This window comes from Haemaphysalis longicornis, unplaced genomic scaffold, assembly GCF_048455015.1.
Source record: "Haemaphysalis longicornis isolate Haplotype H1 unplaced genomic scaffold, Haemaphysalis longicornis Haplotype H1 scaffold_3, whole genome shotgun sequence".
NCBI lineage: Eukaryota > Metazoa > Arthropoda > Arachnida > Ixodida > Ixodidae > Haemaphysalis > Haemaphysalis longicornis.
In genome coordinates this window covers 145,352,977-145,368,516 of record NW_027526335.1, presented here as the reverse complement: position 1 = coordinate 145,368,516, position 15,540 = coordinate 145,352,977, and the positions used below count along the sequence as shown (strand labels likewise).

The 15,540-nt window shown below is 45.3% G+C and overlaps 1 protein-coding gene across 2 annotated transcripts in view; it reads left to right on the top strand.

Annotated features, from left to right (window-relative positions):
* LOC144173448 (uncharacterized) overlaps positions 1–15,540 on the top strand; it is a 172,293-nt gene that overhangs the window by 116,236 nt on the left and 40,517 nt on the right. The window lies entirely within an intron of this gene.

Genomic DNA, 15,540 nt, shown 5'->3' with positions numbered 1-15,540 from the left:
ATTGAGATACTTGGCCAAAGAAGTTTTGAAAAACAAAAAGAATAACAAAAATATAACTTTCTGAAGATGGCGAACCGTGAAACGTCCTGCATTTCCACACTAATGCCGATTTCCGGAACGTTCCACCCATAACCGTTGTATTAGAATAAATGGAAAGAAGTGGCTGCACGAAATCTTGAAGAACTAGAAAAACAAGAGAAATATTAAAAATTACATAAAATGCTGAACATTCTAACGCCCTGCGTGTCCACAACAATGAAGATTTCGCGAAAGTCCTACCCGTTGCGTCAATGTAAAAAATGATCGAACAAAATTTGAAACTATAAAAAAATAACAGAAACATAAAAAATTTTTTGAAAATTGTAAACCGTGTAACGCCCGCCATTTACTATCGCAGAATCTGTGATATCGCAGAATCTGCGATAGTCCTACCAGTGATTTTTATAGTAGCGAAAATGGAGATCATTGGTGGAGCACAATTATAAACAAGTACAAAATAAGGAAAATATAAAAATAAGAAAAATTGTGAAATTGTTATAGTAGCGTAAATGGATATAAATGTTCAAACAAAATTCTAGAAAACAAAAAAATTAGTAAAATGAAAAAAATGTGGGAAATGCGAACTGTCTATTGCCCCCTGCATTGGCACAATAATGCAGGTTTTGCAAAAGTTCCATCTGTAATCGTTGTAATGGCGTAAATGGCGGTAATTGGTTGAACAAAATTTTCAGAAGCAGAGCGTAAAGTAATCGGAAAACTACGGAAGACAGCGAACCGTAAACGCCAAGGATTTGCATTAAATGCACATTTGGCGGAAGTTATAATGGCCTTAAAATCGTTATGACAGCATAAATGGAGATGATACCTCTGACAGCATTTCGAAAAGTGAAAAAATGTTGTTGATCTTTCTTTTATAGGAATTTGTAACACATGACAATGAAATGTGCCTTCACAGGAGCATTTAAATATTTATTGTGCATAAATATGAACTCGGACATCGCTAGTTATATATCGTCGATATGGCACCGTTAGGCGCATCAACATTAGACACTGGATTACACGCGCCGGAGGATTGCGTGAACACGATTGAAACCCCAGACGCTCGCAAACAGCGCGAACGAAACCGAACGGATTATTAGCGTTTGGTGACGCCACAGCACGCTACAGCGGATGGAGCATCATCTGCATATCGGCAGCAGTCGTGTGGGTGCGCTTGGCGAGTGACGTCCTGCTGTCGGGTCGCTTAGGCAAAGGTGCGACCGCATTGGTCCTGCTCCGAGGCGTGCACACCAGACGCTTGCGTTGCTACGAGCTCAGTTTCTGGAACGCGGCAGCGGCGTTCCACTAGCTGAACAGCGTTTCACAGAGGCGGCGGGCGGGTAAACACAGCACCTTCCGCTGGTGCACGCCGCCCTATCGAGGAGCCAACAATCGGCGCTCAGTAGGGTCATGACGCCCTACTCCACTTCACCTCTCCTAGACGGAAGCACGATCGGAATGGTCAAGTTAAAGGGAGCGTCATCAGGCGCGTTCGTACAGCTACCCGGGTGAGACTTCATGGCCGAGTCGGTAGGGCGTTTCAGAGGGATCGCAGGCTCAAAACCTAGCGCTGCCGCGCCAATGGAACTTTTTCTGGTTATGTCATTTTCGTGAAGGGTTTGACGTCGGTGAGGTTTGTATAGTCCGAAATAAAACACTTTCGTGTTAAAAATACTGTTCGTTGAAGTGCAATATTAGCACAGTGTTGGTGTATTTAATAAGCCACGTTTCCAAATTTTGTTTTTACAACTAAGCCACGTGTAATTTCGGCTTGCGAGGAAAGAAATCGCGCTATTTGTGTGTTCTGGTTCAAACTTTCGAGCGCGCGTTTCATTTGTTTACGACTGTACATCGTGCGAAGGAAAGTTTGACATTCACCTGAATGCAGCCGTACGGCTACAAAGGAAATCTATACAGCTTTCGCAGAAACTTCGCAGTTGAAGAAAAATTCGTCCTTGTCAAGGACTCGAACCCGGGACCACCGCTTAATCGGAGAAGTCGCTATACCAACTGAGCTAACCAGGAGGCTACTCGTTTGTAGCGCGAGAGCGAATTGATCAACTCGAAGTAAAGGACAGGTGTTAATCGACCATATTGAGGGAAAATCCCCAAGGTATAGTAAGTTTCTGCGCAGGAAAGTTTCAAGTCCACCTCAATGAAGCCGTACGGCTACAAAAGAAAGCTATCCAGGTTCCCCAGAAACTTCGCATTTGAAGAAACATTCGTCCTGCTCCAGGACCAAGACGAATATTTTTCTTCAACTGCATTGTGAGTTACGACCCCTTCCACCACGGCATTTCCCGACGAAGTCGGGTAACTTCCCAAATACGAGATCCCCGGTACAGGGGGTGCTTGTATCAATTTTACTGGTTCGTTCCCTGCGGTACCGAAGTACCTACCACTTTCTCGTACCGCATGGTACAAGCCGGCATGGTGTTATGGTTGCCAGTACACTAAATCTCCCGTACGCGGGGCGCCTGTACCCATTTTTATTCTGGTGAGTGACCAGCTACTCTACCACGTGTGCCGCACTTGTGGTGGGTGTCCAAGCCATTTAGCCCCTGCCGAGACAGGGGGCGCTTGTACCCTTTGAACTTGTGGGTGCCCAGCGGTCCCAGACCACACCCGAAGGGTGTCGAGGGACCTACCACATGGCCCCCCATGGCTGTTGTGGTCAATCTCCAAGCGTTTGCTCCACCGTCGAGACAAGCTACAGTACGTAGATGCTTGTACCCTTTATAGAAACCGGTGGGCATCCGGCGGCCCAGGATTCAAACCTGGTACCTCCCGCTTACGCACCGACGGAGAGGTACTCACGGCCGCTACCGCTTCATGCATACGTCATTGCGCCTTGCACTGTGTTGTGTCCCGAATGGTTCGCTTTCGCGGGAATAAGATTTTTGAGTGATTGGGTGAGTGAGTGAGTCAGTGAGTGAGTGAGTGAGTGAGTGAGTGAGTGAGTGAGTGAGTGAGTGAGTGAGTGAGTGTGTGGAAGAATGAGTGGATGATAGTATGAAAAAGTGAGTGAGTGAGTGAAAGAGTGAGTGAGTTAGTGAATGACTTAGTGAGTGAGTGTGTAAGTGAGACAACATGTTTGCTCGATTGATCTGCGAAACATGTCCACACGTTGGTGGTACCGGTGTCACTGTGAGGTGTCACGTTATCGTCGTTATCGCCATTTCCAAAGCAACAGTGTGTGGCGCGCTTGTGTCCGTTTATAACTCGTGTTGGATTGTTGTGAGAGCTTTGAAATCGAGGCTGGTCACGGCTTGTTACTACGAAAATACTGAATTATCTCGATTTTAGGTCGAAAAGAATCTGAAATTATTCAGTACGGGGCGAGATTAGTAGCGCCGCTTGTTAGTGCACTGCGCGTGGCTATGTTAGTTCTCCCCGTTAGGCAATTTTCTTATTTGGATCCTTGTTGGACAGGGGCCTATAATTCACAATAATTAAACAGCTGCATTTCTCATTTTCATCGAAGTTGTAAACCTTCGCATTACACTACGGTTTTTTGCCGGTACCGGCCGCTAAAGACGCGCTGCCAAATCCTGACTTTAATTGCCTCAGTAAGGGCCTTATTCAAAAATATTTTTTACCTCTACGTTTGGTGATTCGGGGGTGTATTACCAATTTTACTGTGTACCTTGCTTTGAGTGCTACGAATTAGGAACCCTCAATTTCGCTGCTGAATGCGGTAAGGAAAATTTTGTTGATTGTTGCAGCCTCCACATTTTTGTATTGTTGCGCAGATAATAGCAAATCACCAACGTTTCGGTACTTGTGAATTTTTAATAAGTTTAGATAATTTTGTTACCGCAGTGGCGCCTACGTACCAGCACCTGGTGTCTCCCCACCCTTCTTGTTTTTATGTTTTGCTATGCTTTATGTTATATCTCCCACCAACCGTTCTGAAAATCTGTCCCCCATGTCTAGACACATGGGCGCCTTTGCCCAAAACTCTGTCGACAAAGGTGGTGAGGTCACCGCCTCACGCCGCCGTACACGATGAACTGTGCATCATATCCCTCCATACATAGAGAGTAAATAAACGTTAAAAAACATGTGCGGCATTAGTTCAGGAAGCTATTGGAAGCAGGCGATCCCATGTTAACGTAACTGCGGCCGCGCCGCGCCTACCCGAGCTCCGACCCGACGGTTCGCGCCAAAGAAATCCCGCGTTCCCTTCTTTCTAGGTAGCTTGTGCAAAATCAGTGAACAATTCGTGACACCAAAGAACATCACCCTGGCTAAAAGAAGATCTCCATCACCTGAGAAGTCGTTCTGTGCAACCAACTAAACCTTACGTGGACCTTTGCCGACACTTATTGTTAACGCGTGCTGGCTGAGACACTAGTAACGCCACCAGAAGCCTGGCACCTGTGGTGGTGAAAGGGGCCGGGTGGCGACGCCGCTGCGCTGACGCCTCTTGGCAATCAGAGAAACCCTGCGCTTCATTTAGGAACTCGCGCAGAATGTAAGTGCCTGACAAAGCTTCCCGCGTGGCTATCTTTTCGACCATTCGCTCCCTCTTTTCCCGCGTTCTATTGCAAATAACAAAACAATGGAGCACCTTGTAGTAGCGGTGCAAGGCTGGAGAAACAGCAGAGCTGGTAGCCCTTCTCCCTTTGTCGGGGACCAGTCTGTTGCACCTCACATAAATTACCCAACTTGAACCTGAAAGTTTCGGGCAGCGCCAGATGATTTTGTTGAGAGGCTTTTACATCTCTCCCAAAGTGGACCGCCTTACCACTTACAAAAAGCCGCAGCAATCAGCTTCGCGAACTGGGCGTCTGTATACCCACTTCAGGCACGAACGACCGTGAACTGGTGAGGAGAAAAGCACACGAGAGATCGCGCCACGAGCACCGACCGTGCAGCGTGTGTTCCAACGTCGAGGTGTTCAACGTCGGGTGCTACTCACGAGGCGCACGCTCATGTGCGCTCGGAATTTTGGCTTGGTGTTCCTTCTGGCAATGCCACACGGCGGAACGAAAATGTTACACAGATGTGCTGTTGATAGCGCTTTCATCCAAAAGCGCTCGAAATAATTCTTTAGCCCTCTACTAAGGGATGCCTCATTGCCAATATGGAGCTACGCTCGCATAAAACCCAAGCGGATTTTATCGTCCCAAAAGGAAGGTGATCTCAGTCGTTGCCAAGCGCATGGGTACAATTCCGGAGCGCCATCTTCGCAGGCTGTCAATGGGGTCATTTTGCAGCCACGCAATGCTCAAACACACAAACTCGTACTTGTCGGGTTCCTGTAATTTACGCGGGCAGTGGGCAGAGACATACGATGTGGTTTCGGCCGGCAAATATGATCGAGGATTAAAAGCCAAAGTGAAGCCAACGAGAGAGGCGTGGAAGCTAGCCCTTTCCCGCTTCTTGGACCTTGAGCCTGAGCGGTGTCTGGCCGAGCGGGCACGGGCGGAGCCCTCTACCAATGGGATCCCGGACTCAGCAGCGCCACTCAAGCTAGAGAGGGTAAACAGCCTCTCCCTCCCTTTTCAACGTGAAAACTCTTTATTTTTTATAAACAAAGACTAAGGGTACGGGGACAAAAGGCACACATAAGTACCTGACTGGGTCCCTGTTCCTTTTGAGGCATCAGCAGCAGCACAAGGTTACAAGACGAGAGAAAAAAAAAATTCATTACAACTGGTAACCGAGCAAACAAAAAAACAACAAATTTTCAAGCACTCGCAACACTTCGCGAGCAGTGTGATCATAACACAACATATCATCACACAATAACATATATATATAAACTTACAAAGAACGGAAATTCAAAGGGAATTATTTATACATAGAAATAGAGGTACATATACAACACAGGATGCCAATAGCTTAATTTACTTATAAAATAAGTCCAAATAGAGATCTTGCAAAACAGTATTCTCGTAATATTCGTTTAAAGGAATTTGGAGGACATGTTTTGATAATCTCACCGATATCTGCATTATCATTTAGGAATTTAGGAATGAGATAGTGCATGGTCTTTAAGCCATAGTTTGTTCTAATACGGGGTAACCTGTAGTTTATTTTTCTGAATTGAAAACTATCATTCATTGATAGATATCTTTGCTGAAATTCATGACAATTTATGCGCATTTCTTTGTAGACATATAATGCTAAGTTGTACATATGTAGCTGTTGTATATTCAGTATTTCATGTACTTCTCTGAACTGTCTGGTACTGTGTCGGGAACCTAGATTTTCTAGAGCCCGAATAGCTTTTTTCTGCGTTATCGTTAGCTTTAAAATATTAGAACGATTTGTTAAGCCCCAGACTAAAAGGCAGTAATTTAATTGTGATTGGAACATTGCATAATACACAGTTAGTCTGAAACTCTTGGGAATTTTATCACGGAGTTTCCATAGTGCGCCAGTAACCTTAGATAGCTTCAGTAATAGTTGATTAGTATGCTCGTTCCACGTAAGAAATTCATCAAAATATACGCCAAGAAATTTGATACTGTTCACAGATTTATTACCTTCATTTGAAAAACAGAGTTCAGGATTCTTATCTAAAGGAGTGTTTCTAGCTCTGAAAATTACGCACTTGTTTTTTTTGTTGTATTTAGCTCCAGATCATTTGTCAATAGCCAAGCGGTGAGTTCCTTAAGCTGCTATTTCAAGATCTCCCATGTTATCCCCAGTAAAAAACACGTTAGTGCCGTCTCCATATAGTACAATATCTTGCGTTTGCGGTATATTGCATATGTCATTTATATATAGTAAAAAAAGGAGAGGTCCTAAAATGGAACCTTGTGGGACACCTTTCGTGATATTTGGATATTGTGATGCATATTCACCCAGCATTACATACTGTTTACGATTACTAAGATAACTTTCAATGAGGCTCTGCGCATTTCCCCTTATTCCATAGCTGTCTAACTTTTTCAATAATATACGGTGATTTACGGAATCAAATGCCTTTTTTGTGTCAAGGAATATTCCAATTGTGTAAAGCTTTTTTTCGATGTTTTCAATAAGCTTTTCCTTGATTGTAAGTAGGGCCAGTTCCGTAGACTTTCCCTTTACAAAGCCGAATTGTTTTGGTGTAATTATTTTTAGGCGGTTTAGACAATCGGTGAATCTTTTAAGAATTAATGATTCGAAAACCTTTGAAAAAATGCTTAAGACGGAAATTGGCTGGTAGTTGTTGAAATCATTTTTTGCCCCACCCTTGTGCACTACGGTTACCCGACCAATTTTAAGCTCACTGGGATATAGACCATCGTGAAACACACGTTTGCATACGTGAGCCAAAGGTACTGCTATGAAGAGGGCGATTAACTTGATTGGCCACGCTTTTATACCATTTGAACAAGCAGCACTGTGTTTCTAATGAAAGGATAGTAGTCATAATTTCAGGCTCATCAGTCGGGGAAATGAAAATTGTACCTGACGAACCCGGTTTTAGATATTTGATTGGGGCAGGAGCTACTAGGCAAGATTTTTTCCGACTTGTAACACAAGAGACGAAATGCTCATTCAAGCGCTCACACAGTTCAGTTCCGGAAACAGGTTCACCATTTATATCTAAAAAATCTGGAAAAACGTGACTCGGTTTTTTATTACCTAACTCATTGAAGACTCTCCAAAATTTATGTGGTTGATCAACTTGTTCAAACTTACGCCGGTAGTACATATCCCTTCCTCTTTTTATTTCGGCATTTACTTTATTATGAAGAGCTCGAAATTCCTTAAACTTGGTATCATCTCTGAGCTTCAGACAAAGCTGAAATATACGATTTCTTTATTGAATTTTGTTATAAAGTGTGGCACATATATAAGGCTTTCTCGCTTTTTTGTGTTTCCGCTGAGAATGCTCCGCAAAAGCCTTATAGTATATGTCTTCTTTTTACTATAGAACATTGTGAAGCTTGTACTCGAACTCTCCTCGTTCAATACATCGGACCAATCTGCCTGTCTAACATACTCCACAAACGCTTCTACAGTAGTATCATTTATTACCCTTGTTTTGTAAGTAGGTGCTTTCGTTCTACCAACATGAATTTCTAGAGCACAAAACACAGCCATGTGGTCACTCACGTCCGCACAAAGCCCACCAGAAATCACTCTTCCAGTACGATAGTTCGTAAAACAAACATCAAGTAAAGTTTCGAGAGTTGCAGTGACTCTAGTAGCACAATTCACAAGATTTTGAAAATCATAACAGTACACAGTCGAAAAAAATTCACATTGGGCATTACTACGTGTTAATAATCAATATTTACATCACCTACAAGTATCGCACATAGACTTAAAGAAGATACATGGGATAATGTTTTGTCTAAATAGTCTAGAAAACGTTCTACTTTGCCAGACGGGGCCCTGTACATGAGCACTATACAAACGCTACAGCAGCGTATCGTGATCACTTCAAAATCACTAGTGATGGCAGAATACTCATCTATTAGGTCACAGTTTAACCCAGCTTTGGCGTAAACTGAAACACCACCACCTCGCTTTTCAGCTCTAAACAACCCGAAATGGGAATAGCCATCAAACAAATACACATCGCTGGCATCTGCGTACCAGGTTTCCGTAAAGCACAAAAAATCAAATTTTAGAGATAGGTGCTCGAAATAAACATCAAGTTGTTTTTTTCGAGCAACTTTCGAGAAAATATTTTTTTTACCACAAAATGAAGCTCACCTGCGTGAACAATACAGCAAGGCTACTTCAGTTGTTCGCTCTAGGAGCACCGCTGCTGAACTGGTCCCGTCGCCACAGCAAAGTCATAGAGAAATAAAAAAATAGAAGAGTGGATACACGGGCTTATCGCAGCCGAGTGGCCTGACTCGCGCACCGTCCGGCAGTCGGCGCAAGCGGTAAAAAATTATATACTTAAAATTAAGCTAACACACAATAATATACTTTTAAAATTTTGTTACACATTAGACTACACATTTTTATTTGTGTAATAAGTTGAATGGCTGTGAATGTAAATTTTTGTGGCTTCTTTGCGCCAAGCCTGGCCAAGCCGCAAGCGCAAGCCGCCATTTGGCTCTTTCGGCAGCGTTTGCACGTGCGTTTCTGCAGCCTCGTGCTAACCTCTGTTGTTGAGAAGGAAACGCCTAGCGCTTTATTTGTGACATCGGTTTTGCATCCTGAACGAAAGGTGAGACTTTCTTTTTTAAAGGGCTGGTGTGGCGTATCATATTTACGTTTCCTTGTACTGCAAACGGTGCGAGCACTGCGTAACCTCAGGGAATCAGGCATAGCTAGTGCTGCGTCTTTAAGATAAGCGCTTTGGAAACGCCCCGGAAAGGCGTAAGACACCATTTTTTAGCCGGACGTAATGATATTTTAGGCTGGTTGTGCCGTTTTATCTAGCGCTGAGGGATGCCAGCGGTACGCGCCCGTCGTCGCACGTAGCGTTTACGTGCCGGAAACGACGGCGGTGAGTTGCGGAAGTGGCCGGCCGGCCGGCGGTCCGTAAGCGAAGCAGGCGTTGTGCGCTGCCGCTGCACTGAATTACGTGAGCCGCAGGCTGCGTTGTATTATACTAGCTAGCCATTGCTATCTTGGCCAACAAGTTACTGCTATTATGTATTATGGCTGTGATGCACTGCAAAGCCGTCCGGGCTAACGTACAGTCGTGAGCTGAAGTAAACGGACCACGGGAGCGGTGGCCAAAACTAATCGCTGCGCCGTCTGGTTGCGCGGCGCCTGTTGTCGAGACCGCGCACAGCGCAGGCGCGGCCTAGCAGTACAGCACACATGCCGCTATCGCTCGCTGCTTCGCGATTGCCTCACGCTCCGATAAATTGACGCCAGGGGAGCCGCGCTGCCCTTTTGCTGCCTGCGGGTCGCACACCTTCAGTGGAAATGGCGCGCTGGCGCAATCGGTGGCAACGCAGCTCCGCTGGCAGATTTGGCGCGCTGGTGATTATCTCGGGCTTGAAGTTTTTTTTTTCTGCAATTCCCCCCCCCCCCATCATATATTGAAGCAGAAAATGAAGCAGAAAAAATCACTGGACGGTCGAAGAAAATAAAACACAATACCATCTTTTTCGGTTTTGAGGATAGATGCAAAATCACAGCCTCCCGAGAATGTCAGCGAACTGGGAAATTATTGATGCTAACCTTACATGCCAAGGTTCTGACAAATACAGCTGTGTTTAGGTATGTACTGCATTGCTTTATGAAACTTCGTTTGCCGCATGCGGCATATGTGACGTTTCGCAATTGCTCGGGAAAATCCAGCTTCACAATTTTTCAAGTTCGAGGCACCGACACATACATTTTACGTTCAAAAACTACATTGCGATATGAGATACCATTGAACCACGCCTTCAATTCCCAGCGACTATCGAACTGCATGCAAACTACATTTTTCGATTAGATTTATTTGCACTTGAAAATATTATTGACAGTTCTTGCGCACTTCTGTGCCATAAGTTGAAATTGAAGGATTTGATCCAAAGAGGTTCGCTCAGTCGACCATTGAAGATAAAAAGATTACTAGCTTATGGTCGACGGCATGCGGCAAACAAACGACGGTATACTTCAAAAGAGCCAAGTTTATTTACACGTAATATTTTACAAAGCATTGCTCAGGGCTGTCGTTCATAGATGGGGGTCCGCAGACAAAAAGAGGACCGTGAATGCACTTCGGACTCCGTGGGTCCCTCCGCGATACTCCCAACTTCCTTTTTTTTTTTCAAACCCTTCCGTGAACTAAAAAAATTGGATTTGCCCCATGAAATATTAGAATAACGCCGCCGCACAGCACAAATTGTAAAGCTGGCTTTTCGCACAACGTTTAAATTATGCAGAAAAGCCATACTCAAAGGGCGTGCATAGAGATATGCGTATGAGCGCTTTTGGCTGCAAAGGTTCATTGTGCGACAATAGGACACGTATCAACATATTTCATGGTGGTGTCCCTCACCACTTTTGCAACCCCAGAAGGCGTCTTTGGCACGCTACCGCCCGAGTACCACTGGCATAAAAAATCACAGGTCGGGCAAATCCCAAGTCCTGCGGGCAGCCCTTTCCTTCACCACGCCATAATCTTTATTTAATTACAAAAGTCCCGCCTCCCAAAGAAACGTCTCAACCGAGAGTGAGGAGGACCTGTCAATTAGCCAATACTATAGGCCGCTGAGCGGCCACAAAGACAGCCAAATGTTGTTGTGTGCACAAATAGCTATGGGACCCAACTCTGTCACTCTCATGCAGAAACTAGAAACTCGAAAAACACGAACAACACGAAACACGAACTCGAACAAACGAGACAGCAGATATCGACTGAGAAACTTCATCACTTAACAAAAAAGAAATCTCCTGCTTTTTGAATAAAAAAAGGCTACGAGCCCAACGCAGCCACAGCACGCTATGTGTGGCAGCGTAGCACCATTGCCGCATGTCAGGTGAGTCGCATCGTTTTCAATGATAGGGCGGTGCCCGGCCGTGTTCCTCTAACTGCGCGGCGTGATTCCCCTGGCGTCAATTTATCGGAGCGTGAGACAATCGCGAAGCAGCGAGCGATAGTGGCATGTGTGCTGTACTGCTAGGCCGCGCCTGCGCTGTCTGCGATCTCGACAGCAGGCTCCGCGCAACCAGACGGCGCAGCGATTAGTTTTGGCCACCGCTCCCGTGGTCCGTTTACTTCAGCTTACGACTGTACACGGCGAAGTAGCCCTATCTGCATTAATTTGGCTTATCTGGCCATAACCAGCAGCCGTACACTCATTGTAAGTTTTACACATGGGAACATACCAAGCTGCCTGCGTACAAAGCGAACCCGCTCGCCGACGCCGATAACGCGCGCTCGTCGCTTGGCTTTGGCGCGCCAGGTACGGTAAAAACGCGTCTTTCGTCGGCAGATAACAGCTTTGCTCGAGGCGGGGTGAGTGCGGAGTGCATTGAAACCTTCAAATTTGGTCATCGTTCTACATCGTATATCAATTCCGGTATCGCAGGTATTGCATAGAACTGTTCCACACTTGCCGTTTTTTCAGGCGTTTGCTCTCTTTTCTCTGGTCATATTTTGGCTAGTTTCATTAAACACGTATTGCGCATATTGCACCTATTCAGTCGGAACTGTGTGTTTTCTTGTCATATCTTTTTTTTTAAGGCATGGCCTTTGGCTGTCAGTAGTACTCAGTACGACGCTCACTGCTGCTTGCCATGGTGCCCACACAGCGCCCAAATATACTTTCGCCAGGTGCCCGTTCTCGGGATGCGTTTCTTTCGCGAGCCTGTGGGGCAACAGGTTTGTTTAACGTTCAGCTCGCTCTCGCTCTTCGCCCTGATTTTAAAAAAAGGACAAAGGGATTCAGGCTATGTGAGCAGCGTTATCATTTTCGTTAACCCAAACAATAGCTGAAATGCATTAAGAATGTGCCTAACCAGTGTTGCGAAATTACAAAGACCCATATTTTTAGTGTTGCTAATAGCTTGACCGCATGATTGCTGAATAGAATAAGAGAACTTGTGTTTTAAATAGGTGGCATGCACTGGAGGCAATACTTGAATACTAGTTGCAGTGAAATTTACAGACTATTCGCAGATCATCTGTCATTGCAAGCAGTTTGTGTACTATATCACCTATCACCTGTGCAGGTCTACAGGTGCCCTCAAGACAGAGCCAACCAGCCAGCTGCCTTCGTCATAACAAACACGGTGCAAGCACTTCATGGATCCTGCCCTCACAGGACTCACAAAAGTGGCCGTGCCAACTGTTCTCCCAGAGTTATTCAGTTGTGTTGATGACTGCCTGCAATGCTTCTTGCTACCTTATTGATGCTTCTGATGGATACCGCAACGGTATTCTATCTATTGAACCTTGCCATTAGCACCTAAAATCTAACGCAAGTCTCGGCACTCAATAAGGCGTGACCACTGAAAAGACTATCGTTGACTCTAGGAACAAACTGTTTTTTATCACTGACATGCCTCATCTCATTAAAACCGCTAACACCACCGTATACAGCCTCCAAACTCCACTCGCAAATTATTGTTGCTGCTAATTGTGATTAATTGTGATTAGTTGTGAAAGCAGTACATCCACAAAAACCCTTTTACATTATGACGAGTGCCAGGGAAGAGGTCATGCTAAATGTCGTTTGTCACTGTACGTGCTGCCTGTTGTGGGACTGGGCTAGATGAAGAGAACCATGTTGGGACCTACGTTGTCAAATGCTTATGGGGCTCTGTAATGTGCCACCATTGTCTCATACACGAGAAGCATATACTGCTTCCCTGTTTCTTATATTAGACTGTTCGTATTGACAGCGGAAGGCATGAATTTGTGTGCCTTAATCGAGCCTGGAACCTGTCGGTTGACTACGTGCACGTACCTAAAATATCCCCGCCTGGCCCTTTGCCTTTACTGGGAAGGCGACGCTTTCGGAAGGTAACCCGGCTTCTTGGGAAAATGCACCCTTGCAAGGAACCAATAGGAAGTTGATTTTTTTCCTCTTAACCTTTTGCGTGTGCATCTCCACACACATGTGATTTCTGTTCAATTACTGCTACTGATTTGAAGTTGCCCCGAGGCAATAGATCTCATTCATCATCATCATCATCATCATCATCACCACCAGCCTATCTACGCCCACTGCAGGGCAAAGGCCTCTCCCATTATTCTCCAATTACCTCGGTCCTGTGCTAGCTGTGACCAATTTACCCCCGCAAACTTCTTGATCTCATCTGCCCATCTAACTTTCTGCCGCCCCCTGCAACGCTTGCCTTCTCTAGGGATCCACTCTGTTAGATCTCATTAGAGTTCATCAAATAAGCCAGGCCATCAAAGCCTAATGTTTCCCCTTCTTTCACATCCTAACTGGAGAAATTGCCAGACTAAAAAAATTATCTGCGGAGATAGTGGTTGTAAAAAGTTGCAAGTATCCCAGTGTCTAGATTATGTTATAGTTGATATTTTTGTATGACTGCAACAGCGCACAGAGTCTGAGGGTGTCGTAGATACAAGTAAAGCTGTGGATGGCTGAGTTTCTGGGTTTTCTGCATTTTCAATTACCGTGGAGAAAAAAGCCTTTGTGTGGTTGTGATACCTTTACTTGTGCATTTTTTTTCATTCCTGGAAACGTATTTTCCTCTCACTACTGTGTATTGTCTCTGTTGTGTATTACTCACTGTTTATTATTATATGTGTGTTGCAAAGAATGATGACAATTTGAACTTGTTCCGTTTAGTGCCATGCAATAAATATTTCTTCATTTATGATGTGTCTCTTTTATGTGGCTCGGCAACATGTGAACACACGACAGAATTCTTAACCAAGTGTGAGTGGTGCTGTAAATTGCGATTTCACATTTTCAGAAAAATGTTTTTTTTTTGTAAAAGCATACGGGCACTAAGCCTGAGAATGATATATTTAAATAAACACTAATTATTGCATGAAAGCGTCCGAATACCGTACCGATGCCCGTCGTCGTGAGCAGCGCTTTCCAGTCCTTCAAACTACCCGCCAAAATCGGTGTCCGCGAATCCGAAACCGAAAGTGAACGTACGAAAGTGAACGAAAGGATGGCTAGTAGTTTGGCTACCCGGCCGCTCGGTGCGCTACACTACAGTACAGTCATTCGGCCGCAGGGCTCTATGGGAGTGTCCACTCTTACCAGTATTTCTTTCTCTATGGCACAGTCCACTTTTATCGCGCCGATGTCGTGCCGAGCTGCGCAGTCTCAGAGACGTCAGCTGCCTCGGTCGCGGTGGCTGCGGACGAAAGGTGCTCCAGTCGACGGGATGCTGGTATCAGGAACGGCGATGCATGGGCCAGAGGAAGCTGCGTGAACAATACAGCAAGGCTACTTCAGTTGTTCGCTCTAGGAGCACCGCTGCATTACTGGTCCCGTCGCCGCACCACAGTCCACTTTTATCCCGCGCCGATGTCGTGCCGAGCTGCGCAGTCTCAGAGACGTCAGCTGCCTCGGTCGCCGTGGCTGCGGACGAAAGGTGCTCCAGTCGACGGGATGCTGGTATCAGGAACGGCGATGCATGGGCCAGAGGAAGCTGCGTGAACAATACAGCAAGGCTACTTCAGTTGTTCGCTCTAGGAGCACCGCTGCCGAACTCAGTCATGTACATTAACATTAACCTAGTCATGTACATTAACAAAATTGATGGTCCTCCTCTTCCCGGTTCACTTATTGGTATCATTGATCTCTGTATCCCCATTGGAAATTTCCACAAAATGTAATGATTTATATGGTTCACAAACATGAAGCGAAGTTAAAATTCCTATGCTGTAAAGAAAGACGCGAAATCGGTTGGAATGCTATTAAGTATTAGGGACGGTTGTGAGATGTGAGTGTGACGGGGGGATGTAAGTGGTGAAAGCCAGTGCGAGTGCGTCTAAGTGGAAATAGAGAGTGGTAAGTGCGAGTGTGAGTGAGTCTGAGTGGCTAATGCGGTGGTGAGTTTGAGTGAGTGTGAGAGGCGTATGCGAGTGTTGAGAGCGACTCGTGAGTGTGAGTGAGTGCGTGAGGAAAAATATATATTTTTGGTGAGTGAGAG